At 39.7% G+C, this 15,143-nt stretch overlaps 1 long non-coding RNA gene across 1 annotated transcript in view; it reads right to left on the bottom strand.

Moving 5' to 3' along the window:
* The window catches only part of LOC132528609 (uncharacterized), a 117,284-nt gene that overhangs the window by 89,391 nt on the left and 12,750 nt on the right, over nucleotides 1-15,143 (bottom strand). Inside the window, exon 3 of the long non-coding RNA XR_009543248.1 lies at nucleotides 1,059-1,168. This is a non-coding gene — a long non-coding RNA (uncharacterized LOC132528609). The remainder of the gene's footprint in view (nucleotides 1-1,058; nucleotides 1,169-15,143) is intronic.

Raw genomic sequence — 15,143 nt, 5'->3', positions numbered from 1 at the left:
CCTGGAGGTCTTAGTTCCAGGGAGTGAAGACTTCCCACTGAAAATTTCCCAGTATTATGGACAGAGGTCTGGCTTGAACTAAACTGTATTAAGGGAGTCCACAAGATAGTTAAGCATACTTAAAACAGCCCTCATTTATTGAACACTTGCTATGTGTCAGGCACTGTGCCGAATGCTTTATATATATATATTTATATATGTTTATTTATTTCATTTATTCATTCACTTAAATTTTTATTTGTATGCCAGGAATCTATGCTATGTGCTAGGATCCAATAGTGAAAAGACATACATGGTTCTTGACCTTATGGAACCTCTAGACTTCCGCATAACAGAAATTCCATAAGGTCTGCTTGTTTATTGCATCCATTTACAGGTGATGAAATGGGCCCAGAGAATAACAATGATGGCTACCATATATTGTCCACCTACCCCACACCAAACACTTTTCCAAGCACTCTCTGAGTTAATCTGTACAACAGTTCTACGAGATAAGAAACAGGGGCATAGGAAGCTGAACGTCTGGTTCAAGGTCACGTAGGTAATAAGCAGTAGAACACGGACTGGAACCAAGGTTGTCTGGTGCCAGTGTCCATGATTTTAACCACTACATTACACTGACCAGTTGGATTCCTGCTATGCATGCTAAAAGATGGTATTATCTGATGTCAAAGCTCTGCTAGTGAGACCTAGGATCCAAGAAGCATCAATTACTTTGTCTACCGGCAAATTTTGTTTTCAGCAGTTGTATGTAGATAATAATATTTGCTTGAGTGCTTACCATATGTCAGAGTACTGCACCTGTACATATGATATCCAGGTAAAACACAAGCATAATACTGGCCTTTAGTAGATCCTCAATATAGTAGGCAAATGGTAAGCAGTAGGAATAAATATGTAAGGCTAGAGAAAACCTAGAAATTATTAAGAAGTAGAGGGTACTGGCTGCAATTGTGCTGGATCTGCATTTGGACAAAAATATGTTTGTATTTTTTCAAGACTGTGCTTGCTTTATTTAGATATAGAGATAACAAATATCTACATAAATCTTCACTTACCTGTTAGAGGGAGATTTCCGCAGAAATAATTTCTTCAGCCATAAAATTTATTGTGTACTGTGATTTACTCATCTGTGTAAGGCATCCTGTTGCAAGGCATGGACACACTCCTTGAAAATAAAAACACAAACTTGAACGATTTTCGGTTTCACATAAATTCTATTAAAGAAGAATAAAACAGTGAAATCACAGAATTTCTCCATTCTCTTCCACCATGTGTTTCTTTGAGGTTTAATAATATTATAAATAAAGCAGCTTCAAGATTAAATACAAAACAGTGAACAACTTAGAAACATTTTGAAGAAGCAAGTATTATATCCCAGTGTTGCCAGGCTTTCAACAAAAGTAAGATAGAAAACAGAGCGAGAACTCTCATTTGTTCTATCAAGAAAGCATAAATATTGGCTCCGTATTAAGCCAACCTCTTGCAGTTGTACACCAGCTCTCAACTATTAAAAAGATTCTTAAATTCCCAGGGAAACAAAAATCAATTTCAGCCATATAAGTCTGTATATAAATCTATTGTGCTTTATTCCAAATATTTTCTCATCAAGGAATTTGGAACAAAATTTTTTTTGAAAGAGAAAGTCTCCATTTCACCCATTACACCATTATAAATATTTGAATGACTTCCAGTAACTTTGCTTAGAAAATCTCAATGTCTGTGTAACATGCCAATGACAGCTCAGCAGTAATGTCAATACATTTCATTACCTGGCAAGACAATCATTCATAGCAATAGATTGGAATTCTGATTGCCCTTTACATATATTATATTTCACTTTTGTCACAGCACACCGGATGGTTACTCTTGCCCTCTTGGCAAGATACTCTTTCTGAGCTTATATTAAAAATCTATTTTATCTGTTAAAGCTTAGAATGAGCTAAGTGGTTACTGTTTTAATCCTAAACCAATATGTGTAGTCAGGTCTTGAAAGAATTCCAATCACTGTAGCCCTTGTTCATATTTTAGATGGATAATAATGCCATTGGGTTGTTTTCCTTGGGGCTCATTTTATATATTCTATTTGTAGGAATTAAGGTTTCTAGTCTAGTGACTATTGTTCACATAATTCAAACAAAGAAAGGAATGTGATATTAATTTTCTGGGTTTTGTAAGAAACTGCACTGGAAAAGTGAAATATAAATATTTGCTAAAGTTTGGAGAAATAGAGTAGAATAGAAATGTACTTCTCAAAATTCAGTGTGCATTAGAATCTCCCGGAGAGCTGGTTAAAACAGATTCCTAGGTCCCACAGCCAGTGATTCTGATTCAGTAAGCCTGTGTGGAGTTCAGGACTGATTTCCAGCAAGTTCCCAGGTGATGTTCATGTTGCCAGTTCACGGACCATCTTTTGAGGAGCAGTGGAACAAAACGGAGTGGTCAATAGCAAAGGCTAAAATCGTGCCTTTGCCATTTACAGGCTTGTTGATTTGGAGTAATCAATTAAGGGGTAATTTATTTAACATATTTTTAAGCCTTAGTTTCCTCATCTGCTCAATGGGGGTTTTGTAAGGATTAGATAAGTCTGTACATCACTTGACATAGTGCTAGACAGATACCTGGTATGTGCTAAATAAATGGCAACCATGGTTATCAGAAATGATGAAGTCTCCTTTTCTGGGGTCCACCTGGTTGAATATGTAGTTCTTCTGTTCCATATCCTAGTGTGTTTGGCAAATTATTTGTTAAGTATGTCTAGATTAGGAGTTATCAGATCGATGCATTAGCAACTATTCAGGATTTGAATTGCTAAGGTGGGACCTAAAACACTTAAATATTTTGATCCCTGGGCCTTCCAACCAAATACCATGCTGAAACTCTGATTCTCTGTACTTTGAATTATTTTTCATTTAAATTTCTTTATAGTCCACATCTCCACAGTTATGGCTCCTTATGAATGATCTTTAAAGAACAACATCAGTTTATTTTCAAAATCAAACTCAAGTCTTTGGAGACTAATATCCTTTCTCTCCGTATTTTGCTATTAAGAGGCCTGGTGTTCTGCCAAGGCAACGTATTAATAAATTTAAGCTTGAGGTTTTCATTGTCATGTGAACGTTGAAATTGGCTCTCAATTACACAAAGCAGCCAGTTCAACAGAGTACGTGTATTGGATTTACAACGAACATGTCTGGGAAAAAATTAGTTTAAAATCCTTGATTTTGTGGTTTGCTTTTAATTTGTTAAATAGGCATAATCCACCAGTCATAAGCATCTCAGCCAATTCAGGCTAAGTTAATTCTGAGAAATATATGTTTACTTTAGTCAAATGTTAACAAATTAATTTGTCTTGCATCCAATCATTTATTTAGTTTTTCACTTAACACTAAGTCCCATTTCTGTGGTAGGTGATGGTCTAGATGCTGGGGAAAACATGTACCCCATCCTCCCAGAGTTTATAGTCTAGTGAGAAAGGTAAAAGCACAGTTATCAGAACCTCATTTTAACAGGCTGATAAATCTCCAGTCTTTACCAGTTAACAAGCTGTAGAAAGTTTCAGCCCATTGTTTGTGTTTATATGCAATTACTCATCAATCTGTTAACCATCATCCAAAGCTTCAGATACACTGGATGACGTCTTCTAAAAGTAGAATACTTCCAGAGCTTCTAACCAAAGGAGAACTTTACATTTCCGGTTTTCTTTCTTCTTTTTTTTTTTGGAAAATGAATGTAGAGAAAGCAAATCAAGTCAGTTTTGTAGCTTGCAACTAGCTGTTATGTAAACTCTCGAGTGAAATGACATGAGTGAAGACAAATACCAATCTGTATATCACACTTCATTTTTTGAGCTTTTCAAAAGATGCAGGGGGACTTCCCTGGTGGTGCAGTGGTTAAGAATCTGCCTGCCAATGCAGGGGACACGGGTTCGATCCCTGGTCTGGGAAGATCCCACATGCTGTGGAGCAACTAAGCCCCGTGGGCCACAACTACTGAGCCTGCACGCCTAGAGTCCATGCTCCGCAACAAGAGAAGCCACCACAATGGAAGCTCGCGCACTGCAATGAAGAGTAGCCCCCACTCACCACAACTAGAGAAAGCCTGCACGCAGCAACGAAGACCCAATGCAGCCCCCCCCCAAAAAAAATTAAAAGATGCAGGGATTTACATTCATATGACCTATTTTGGACCGAATGTTGGGTCCCCATCCACAACCCCCTACCCTTGCCAAATTCATATGTTTAAGGCCTAACCTCCAATGTGATGGTATTTGGAGATGGGGCTTTGGGGAGGTAATTAGAGTTAGATGAGGTCATGAGGGTGGGCATTTCATGATGGGATTAGTGTCCTTATAGGAAGAGACACCAGAGAGCTTTCTTTCTCTGCCCCATGTAAGGACACAGCCCGAACGTGGCTGTCTGCAAGGCAGGAAGCAGCCCTCACCAGAATCCAAATTGGCTTCTACCTTGATCTTGGACTTCCCAGCCTCTAGAACTGTGAGAATAAATTTTTTTGTTTAAGCCACCCAGTCTATGGTATTTTGTTATGGCAGCCTGAGCAGACTAAGACGTGATTTTAGAAAGATGACAGGGATTTGTACAAAACGGTGGAATGCTTCAAACTTATCTCATATTATTCCCAAGCAGGGCCCTCAGCCTCAGTCTGCCAGGTGGGCTCTTGACAATCGCCAGCACACAATTTACTCTCTCTTGCCTCTGGTCTGCGATCCTCTTTGTGCTGTTTTCTTTACCCTAAATCTTCCATTTCTGGCTCAGAGTCTCATATCTAAGAAATCTTGATTAGCTCTAGTCAAGAAGGATCAAGTCCCAAATGACCCTTCATTGCAAAGTTTGTTTCACAATACACTTATTTGCATTTCTCTATTGTGTCCTTATGTTGGTTCAAGGATGTAGGTCTTATCTCCTCAACAAGACCTTGAGCATCTCCAAGACAAGCCTAGGGTCTAGACTTTTCAAATCTTTTGTGTCCTCCACTGGCCCTTGCAGAATGTGCAAATAGAATGGGAATAAAACTTATTGAATGAAAATTGAACTAGATGCAAGAGCCAACGAATGTTCTGAGGCAAATGAATCAAGTAATGCGAGGAAGTACAATAAAATCCTGGCTCCAGAGCCTGCGGGTGGGGGTCGGAGAGAGTCGTTCTGGATAAGTGAGTTTAATAGATGGCTGAGTTTTAATTATCTTGAATGGAAACATTTCCAATATATTAATCTTCCCTGCCTTCTAAAATAGTGCATTATAAACATAATCCAGCTTGATGACTTGAGGCTGTCATTAAAAGTACTATTGTGCTATAACACTGAGAAGCCCTACGGCCCTTTAGAGGTATGCAGAACTGTTTGTCCCTATTCTAAATGGCTGCAGATTGCTGGGATTTTTTTTAATTGTTGTTTTGTTTTTTAGCCTTTTTGGGTCATCCCTTGCTGCTGGACTGTCAGTCTCACTGATGCCAGTGTGACTGATTGTGCCATTTCTACTCCCTGCTCCTAATTTGCTGCTTCTCATCTGAAACGAGCTTGGAAAACAAATACTCAAGCTCACTGTGGTTGCTGTCATGATTATTATTGTTAAAGATGTATCTAAACAGAGAGCAAAGGGCTCTGTGTGAGGGCTTGCCAGGGTCTCCATGGCTAAACTGTGCAAGAGACAAACACATATATGTTGTGAACTCCTAGTTCAGCCTCTCTGAAGCCTTTTCAATTTAATTCCTATTCTTACTTTTCTGGTCTGAAAATAAAACTTTCTGGAAATGCATTTTTCAGTAAAATCAGGAATTTAGTCATGTATTCGACAAGGAATCATTGAGTGCTTACAAAGTGCAACATACATGCTAGGTGCTGTAGGATGGTCGTTCAAAATGGATACTCTATGTCCAGCTTGCTCTCTGTTTTCTGTATTGCACTAGCACCCAGTAGGTACTCAATAAATATCTGTTCATCAATGAAATGAACTTTATAATCTGAGAATATACAAGATATTGACACACATACACACACAAACAGGTTTACAATGTAAGCTGTAGTAAGGACCAGAATAAAAATACAAAAAAAGTATACACAAGGACCAAAAGATTATTTCCTGCTGGAAAATCCAGAAGGACTTCATGGAAGAGGTAGTGGTTTTGACTGGGACTTGAAGGATGGGGTCATATTTCAATCAGCAAGCAGTCAGGGAAGTAAGAAGAGACAAAAACACCACAGACAAAGGCCAGATGCTAGGATGGGCAGGGCGTATTGGGGGGACAATTAGTATATTTTGGCTGTAGTACATGTAGGGGAGTAAGGAGACAACATTATAACATTATACTGGGGTCAGAGCATGGGTGGGCTTTGAATGTCAGGCTAAAGAATTTGGACTTTATTAGGTAATGGGGAGGAACTGAGGGTTTTTGAGCTGGGAGGTGACATGCTTTGAGCTGGGCTTTAGAAATCTTGATAAATGTTGGAATCTAGGAGTTAAAGGGAAACAGGACTGGAGGTGATTCCAAGGGTATATGGGAGGCAACACGGGCCTGAACTAGGATGCTGTCAGTGAGAATAGCCGAGTGGGAATGATTGTCCGAGACACTGTAGAGGTAAATAAGAGGATATGGCAACTTATTTGTTGTCAGGAGCAATGGAGAAGGACACGTTGGGTATAACTCCAAGTGATGTCCTTTCCAGAACTAACTAGAAGAGTCCAAAAGAACGGATTTAAAGAGATGGTGATGAGTTTGACTTGGGACATGCTGAGATGTGAGAGTGAATTGTTGATAGCTCTGCTGTAAAAAGCATGAATGGGAAACTGCCCTGAAAAACACTAAAGGGATAACAAATACTCACAAAATGAGGGCTTATGTGGACTCAGCTCAAAAAAGAAGTTAAAAGGTCAACACCTTATTTTTAGTCCCTTCTTGACATGACTATATTAAAAACTGTTCATCCTTATTTTCAAATAGCTTTCAAGTACACCTTTACAAAAACTTCTACTTGGGGCTTCCCTGGTGGCGCAGTGGTTGAGAATCTGCCTGCCAATGCAGGGGACACGGGTTCGAGCCCTAGTCTGGGAAGATCCCACATGCTGCGAAGCAACTAGGCCCGTGAGCCACAATTACTGAGCCTGCGCGTCTGGAGCCTGTGCTCCGCAACAAGAGAGGCCGCGATAGTGAGAGGCCCGCTCACCGCGATGAAGAGTGGCCCCCACTTGCCGCAACTAGAGAAAGCCCTCGCACAGAAACCCAACAAAATACCACCAGCTTCAGGTTGACCTGGTTCCTTATAGCATACAGAGCACCCTGAGGCACAATTATTCTGGACAGGAATATGTCAAGTCCTTGGGGGGACCAATGGAGCTTCAGAAAAGTTCAAGGAAAATCTGCAAGAGATCTCCATTGAAGAGACTCTATTTCGTGTTTTAAATACAGTGAATACGTACTACGCTATAGGCTTGCTCTGTCCAACACCATAGTCACTAGGCGTGTGTAGCTATTAAGCATTTGACATGTGACTGGTCCAAATTCAGATTTTCTGTGAGTATAAAATACACACCAGATTTCAAAGACTTAGTATGAGAAAAATAACATAAAATATCTCATAAATACTTTTTGTATTGGTTATATGTTGATAATGTTTTTAGATTTATTAGACTAAATAAAATGTACTATTAAAGTATACTTTTTGAAATGAGGCTACTAGAAAATTTAAAATAATTTTATGTAGCTTATATTATTCTATTGGACAGAACTACTATAGAAAGTTCAGTGTTATTTTCTATTGCAAAAATAAAATATTTCTATCTCCTCTGATTTTTCTGAACCTTTCTCTTGTAGGGAAGCTGTCAACATGTGTGCTAGGAAGAAATTCAAACAGGTTAATGTATTCATGTCTATTGTCCAGAATTGTTTATCTGCCTTTCAATGTTTCCAGGGAGATTAGTGCACCTGTAAGCTTGTTTTAATGGCCATGGTGTTCTGTACAGTTTGCATATTATAAAAATTACATATATAAAAAATTTGAAAGGGTTCATTACTTGGGGTTATTAAAAAGCAAGAAAGATAAGGAGCAGAGAAGCTGTCATATTAATATCTTTCATATAATGGCAAGTTGTAGTCTGACATATTTAAATAGACTCAACCTTTCTAAAGAAGAGATTACTGCAAAATACCCCTCTCTTGCAAAGCTTGGAGCCAATATCTCTTCTATTAGAACACCAAATAACAATTGCAAATTCTCAAACCAGAGTACTTGAAGGATCATTTTGCTTTCACATTGGTGAACAGCAAGTAACTGTTCAGAAAGGGCATTCCTGAATTCAACTGCAGGGCTTCCAATTTTTTTTTTTTCCTTGTGGGTTAATGGAAATTGTAAACATTTGATCATAATACTGAACTTTAGCCTAATTTTGCAGAACCTTCCTGCTTCACACCAACAACCCCTTATCATTCTATAAATTTGGTGTGTGTTAGCACTTAACAGAATGTGAAATAACATCAAGGAATCTCCACCAAATGGAACTGATTATACAAAGAAAATAAACTTAAGAAGGTTCTGAGACATCATGTAAAATATTTTACTTGTTTTGTAAGTCCCTTTGCATTTAGGAAGCAAGTAGGTTTGTTTTTAAATAAAAGTGGCCTCTTAAAAAAAAAAAGCAAAATCTTATTCACTGTCTTTGAAGTGTGAGAAAAAAATTTTTTTTTGAAAAGTTAAATGATGACTATGAAATCCAAAGGGGAGACTTACAACCTGAGTTGTGCCTGCCACATGGACGTTCTGCTGTGCTTCAAAGCAGTTGGGAGCAGTGTTAACTATGTACATAGACACTCTGGATAGTACTCAGTAGTCACTGGACCTTTTGGACAGAACAGGCAGTTCTTAAATACCTGTCACTAACATTACACAGCAGAGCGAGATGGAACTGAAAGATTCTTATGTCAAGCCTTTAATATTGGTACAACAAAGATGACTTCATCTGTGCAATTAGTGTACAAGCTGTTCCCACTCATCTAATAGCTCCAGGAGGAGAAACTTATTTTGACTTTGATTTGTTCTGTTTTTCCTGCATACTGAATGTTGCAACCTTACGTCAACTAAAATCTCTTGGCCTAATAATTACAGCCAGCATTGAAAAACTCTTCCCTCAAATTACTAGTGCAAACAAAATGAGGGGAAAATAAATTAAACTCAGCCCTCTCATTCTCATGTTACCTCCCCTTCTTCACCTCACAAGCTGTGGTCAAAATGTTTCAGAACTTTTCATCTGTAAAATGAAACTATATTTCCACCTAATAATTAATTTTTAAAGAGCTTTGTTTTGCTACTACTTTCATTGCTTTATTGCCCTGTTTGGGCAGAGTATTCCATAATTTTTAAAATAATTCTGTTTTTTTTTTTTTTTTGGCTGCACCACATGGCTTTCGGGATCTCAGTTCCCCAACTGGGGATTGAACCCAGACCCATGGCAGTGAAAGCGCTGAGTCCTAACCACTGGACCGCCAGGGAAAGCCCTAAATTCTTTTACTTAAAGGAAAGAAACTCTATGAAATTACTTTTTTTCCCATTCAGATTCTAATGTCTAAACGGAGTAGTTTGAAGAGAGGCATGGACTTCTAGAAATGTATGGCTATTATGAGGCTTGTGTATATGAGAAATACTTTTTGACTTGATAGCTCATACAGAAGAAATTTTTCAAATATTAACATATTATCCTCCAGAAAAATCAGGAAATAGATTTGTGGCTTAATTTTTTTTTTAACTAATTAATTTATTTTTTTTTTATTTTTGGCTGCGTTGGGGCTTCATTGCTGTGCGCAGGCTTTTCTCTGGTTGTGGCGAGTGGGGGCTACTCTTTGTTGCGGTGCGCGGGCTTCTCATCGTGGTGGCTTCTCTTGTTGCGGAGCATGGGCTCTAGGTGCGTGGGCTTCAGTAGTTGTGGCACGAGGGCTCAGTAGCTGTGGCATGAGGGCTCAGTAGCTGTGGCTCACGGGCTTAGTTGCTCCGTGGCATGTGGGATCTTCTTGGCCCAGGGCTCGAACCCATGTCCCCTGCACTGGCAGGCAGATTCTTAACCACTGCGCCACCAGGGTAGCCCCTGTGGCTTAATTTTGACTCAATGGTGAGCCTAAGTAAACAGACCCATTGCTCTTTCCATCAAAATCTGAAAAGAAATATCCAAAACCCTTTCAAACTTACCATTCTTCTAGGCATGAATCTATCTTGCTAGTGATAAGCCCGAGTCTGGGACTGTCAGCAAAATTACTTTAAGTGGTGCCAATTTCTTCTAGGACTTAAAGGATCCATATTCATTATTCCAGAGTGAAAAACAGATGTAGAACAAGGGCAATAAGTTGGGAAATGCTCCCTTTAAAAGCAGCAGTAATAAGTCACATACGCTGTGGCTTGTTAGGTGGCACTCTTACCTAACACCATATTCCATTCTAATTTGGGGAGAATATTTTACCCAAAAAAATTATTTTCACTTAAAAAGGTATTTCCATTTAATTCCACATCTGATTTATAAAAAATGGGGGAAAAAAGATTTTTTTCCTCTTAGTGCTGGAATGTTATATGTAGTTCCACTCTTGTCATGTCATGCTACTTTTCAAAGGGCAAATGTGCTAATAGAGATGAAAGAAGCCCAGCTGTAGGGATGATGGAAGAAGCCCAAATGCCCACTACGTACTAATACAGTTATTAGCTTTGAACTTAATTTACTTTCTCCTTCTAAAAGAGGACCTGGTTTAGGAGAAGATTTCACTCAAGACATTTGTTTTTAGCACTTAGCCTGGTAGCCTCGAAGTAACAGAGTCAATGTGCCAATACTAGCCATTTTTTGGCACTTCCTACTCTTCGGGCCATAAATTACAGAGCTAGACCAGGGCCAGGCTAAATTATTTTGGCAGATGAGGCATATGAAGCATTTCCTCTGAGGAGAATTTACTCCATTGGATTAGATCACCATTTGATGGGTACACAACTGATTAGAAATTTTGCTCAAGGAGTTACCAGGAGGTGAAGTTAACTAGAGGCACTTATGGTTTATGTAGGCCCTCTCTTAGGATCTTTTATTTTTTTCCTAAACATTTTAGAAATGATATGGATGAATGTTAACTATACCAAGATGAATATAGAAAAGGATAGTCTGTATTTCGGAGGAGAGAATCAATAATGTTTTTGGCATACTAGGAAAATGGTTTGAATTAAAAGGGAAAAGTTCATTGAGGACAATGTTGGGAGGAAACAGGATCTCATTCATTAAAAAAAATTTATTGAATGCCTACTATGTGCTAAGCACTGTTCTAGGTGCTAGCTGAATTTCCAGGAGCTAACATAATTAACTTTAAGGGCCTAAAGTTGACACATTGACCTTCCACTTATGGTCGTGGTGGAATAACAGGGACCACATGTACCCTTTTTCCTTAAACAACTAAAAAACTGGTCAAAATCTATGAAACTCATTTTCAGACACTGGAAAATAGGCAGTTCAGGACAGAGAGATCACTGGAAAAAAGGAGCAAAAATGCCCAAGATGAGCCTGATGAATGCTTCAGCTTACTGCCTGAGGAGTTCCCAGGCCACTGCACAGAGAAAGTGATCCCAGCAGGTTTGGTGATCTTCCTGAGTTGAGCGACAGAGTTCAGAGTTCAGGGATGCTAAGGCAGCTAGACCTCATGGGGCAGAGTACTAGAGAGAAGACAGCTGCAATGAGAGAGCTCCAGATATACACAGAGGTTCTCCTTGAGTCTTTAGTTGAATAATAATTGGCACATAGATTTCAGGAAACTACCAAGACTGGAGAAGAAACCACTGGAAAGGAGCTGGTGGATCAATCCTTGGCGTACACATAGATCTGGGAATAGTTTGTTTCCACTAGCTAGAATAGGAAGGCTTCCGAACACATAAGAAACTGAGGGAGACTTCAGAAGCATATTGCCTCAATAGAAGGGTCAAATTAGCCCTAAAAGCTGTTCTGCACCCACCAAACAAAGCTTAAGAGCAAGTCTTGAAAACATCAAACTGTTTCCAAGTAATTTAACTGCATCCTATTGCAAAGTACAAAAATATTTAAAGGATTCCAAACATATCCAGTACCCTCCAAAAGTTAAATTTCCAATGTCTGACATTAAATAAAAAATTACCAAACATGCAAAGAAGCAGGAATATAAGATCCAATATGAGGACAAAATCAATAGAAACACACTTAGAAATGATATAGACAGTGGAGTTAGTAGACAAAGACATAAAACAGCTACTATAAATATATCCCATATGTTCAAGGAGTTGGAGGAAAGCATGAGCATGAGTATGAACAAGACCCAAGTAAAACCTCTACAGTTGAAAAGTGAACTGGGGGCTTCCCTGGTTGCACAGTGGTTGAGAATCTGCCTGTCAATGCAGGGGACACGGGTTCGAGCCCTGGTCTGGGAAGATCCCACATGCCACGGAGCAACTAGGCCCATGAGCTGCAACTACTGAGCCTGCGCTCCGCAACAAGAGAGGCCGCGATAGTGAGAGGTCCACGCACCGCGATGAAGAGTGGCCCCTGCTTGCCACAACTAGAGAAAGCCCTCACACAGAAATGAAGACCCAATGCAGCTAAAAAATAAATAATTAAAAAAAAAAAGTGAACTGGATGGGGCATAGATTAACAGCAGATTAGACATGGCAAGAAGAAAAGATCAGTGAATTTGAAGACCACAATAGAAGCTACCCAAAATGAAACACAAAGACTAAAAGACTGGAGTACATGAACAGACCATCAGTGAGCTATGGGACAACAACCAGCAGCCTAACATATGTGTACTTGGAGTTCCAGAAGGTAAGGAGAGGCAGGTGGAGACAGACAAAATATTTAAAAGAAACAATGGCTGAAATTTTCCCTGTTTGAAAAATTTGAAGCATGGCTTAAAAAAGATCCAGGGGCTCTTTTTAAATTATTTTTTATTACAAAGCACTACCTCGGCAGTCCCTTCATGTAGAATGCCCTCCCACTGCTTCTCCATCTACCTAACACATACTTTAAGACCCAGCTCAAATCCCACAGTCTCCAAAAAAACAGGAGTTCTTGCATAGTTGTTTCTATTTGTAGCCTTTTACTTTTATTCAACTATTTACATGTTTATGTCTTTCTTCCACCCAAGGTCTAGATTCTGTCTTTTCCACTTTCAGAACATACTTCCTCCATCAATTCTCCTCTTTTTCTATTCAGGTATCTACCACCGCTAAAAAAAAAATAAAAGGTTCATATGGCTAAAACCCTCCCATGTCCCTTCTGCCCTACTTGACTCCTAGCTGTTGTTTTATCCTTTCCTCTTCTCAGCTAAACCTCTGAAAAGATTCTTCTATTTTTCTCATATCCCATTTTTACCTCAACCCACTGCTTTATGGCTTCACCCTCACCACTCTCCTAAAATTGTTCTCATCAAGGTCACCCATTACCTATTTGCTACCAAATCCAATGAATTATTTTAGCTTTAATCTTTGTTTATTCAACAAAATATTTATTAAATATCTGCTGTGCACCCGGAGCTGGAAATATGAAGGTAAGAAGTACAGATGCCCTCGCAGAGCTCAAGTTTGGCAGGGAAGTCAAGTAAGTAACAAGGTGTGATAAGTGCTACCTGGCATTTGTTGATGGTGGCTGCTCCCTCCCACTTGAACAGCTCTTTGATATTGGCTTCTGTGATGCCATCCTTTCTGGGTCCTCATCTCCTAATTCTGACTATGTCTTTTAATAGCCTTTGTACTGGGTTGCTCTTCCTCCACCTGTCCCATGAGTTAGGTGTTTTCCCTCTGGTTCCTTCCTTGGTCTTCTTCTTCTTCTGAATCTCAAGTTTCCTTCATGATCTCATCCAGGTCCATGGTTTCATCTATCTACTATAGGCTGATACTACCAAATCTGCATCTTCAGCCAGAGTTTTTTTCTAAGTTCCAGATGTGCTCTACTGGACAGCTTCACTTGGATGTCCACAAGTGGTCCAAAATAAACAAGCCTTAAATAGAATTATTATTTACCCTAAATTTGTTCTCCTTTGCACTCCTTAATTTAGTGAATGGTACCTAGTCATCATAGCCTTAAACCTTGGCATCATCCTTGATGTCTCTGTCCTTCAAAATCTCATATCCAGTTGGTCACCAAACTATTTATTTGCTCCTAGGCATTTCTCGGATGGGTCTTCTCTCTATTCCTACAGCCAGTGCCTTAATTAAATCTTATAATTTCTTTTTGGATTCATTAGTCATACCTCCCTGATTCTGGTCTTGGTTTCTTCCAGTCAGGCCCATGCAACAAAAAGTGACCTTTCCAAAGTAGAACACAAGTGTGTCACTTCCATGTTTAATATCTTTTTCTTTTTGTGATACGTGGGCTTCTCACTGTTGTGGCCTCTCCCGTTGTGGAGCACAGGCTCTGGACGTGCAGGCTTAGCGGCCATGGCTCACGGGCCCAGCCACTCCGCGGCATGTGGGATCTTCCCAGACCAGGGGACGAACCCGTGTCCCCTGCATCGGCAGGCGGACTCTCAACCACTGCACCACCAGGGAAGCCCCATGTTTAATATCTTTTGATAGTTCTCCATAGACTTCCAGATAAAATTCAAACTCCACATCATGGCCCATAATGCCCCAATCTGCCCACCTCCTCTCTCTCCTCACACTGAATTACTCAGTTCCTTGGATGCCCCACAGTGTCTCAAACATCCTGGTATTTATACATGATGCTCCTTCTGCTAATCTTGCCCCCTCCTTTCTATTAATGCCTCTTCATGGCATTCTTTAATACTCATATCAGACACTGCTCTATCTAAACAACTTCTCTGATATTCCCCTTCTCCAAGGTGAGATTAGATGCCCCTCCTTGGTCCATCCATAAAATATTCCATATATATTCATTTTTTTAAATAAATTAATTTTATTTGTTTATTTTTGGCTGTGTTTGGTCTTTGTTGCTGCATGTGGGTTTTTCTCTAGTTGTGGCGAGCGAGGGCTACTCGTTGTTGCGGTGCGCAGGCTTCTCATTGCGGTGGCTTCTCTTGCTGCGTAGCATGGGCTCTAGGCACGTGGGCTTCAGTATTTGTGGCACATGGGCTCAGTAGTTGTGGCTCATGGGCTCTAGAGCACAGGCTCGGTAGTTGTGGTGCAGGGGCT

This window comes from Lagenorhynchus albirostris, chromosome 11 (genome assembly GCF_949774975.1).
Source record: "Lagenorhynchus albirostris chromosome 11, mLagAlb1.1, whole genome shotgun sequence".
NCBI classification, from domain to species: domain Eukaryota; kingdom Metazoa; phylum Chordata; class Mammalia; order Artiodactyla; family Delphinidae; genus Lagenorhynchus; species Lagenorhynchus albirostris.
The sequence above is the reverse complement of the archived record's forward strand: the minus strand, read 5'-3'. Positions and strand labels throughout refer to the sequence as shown.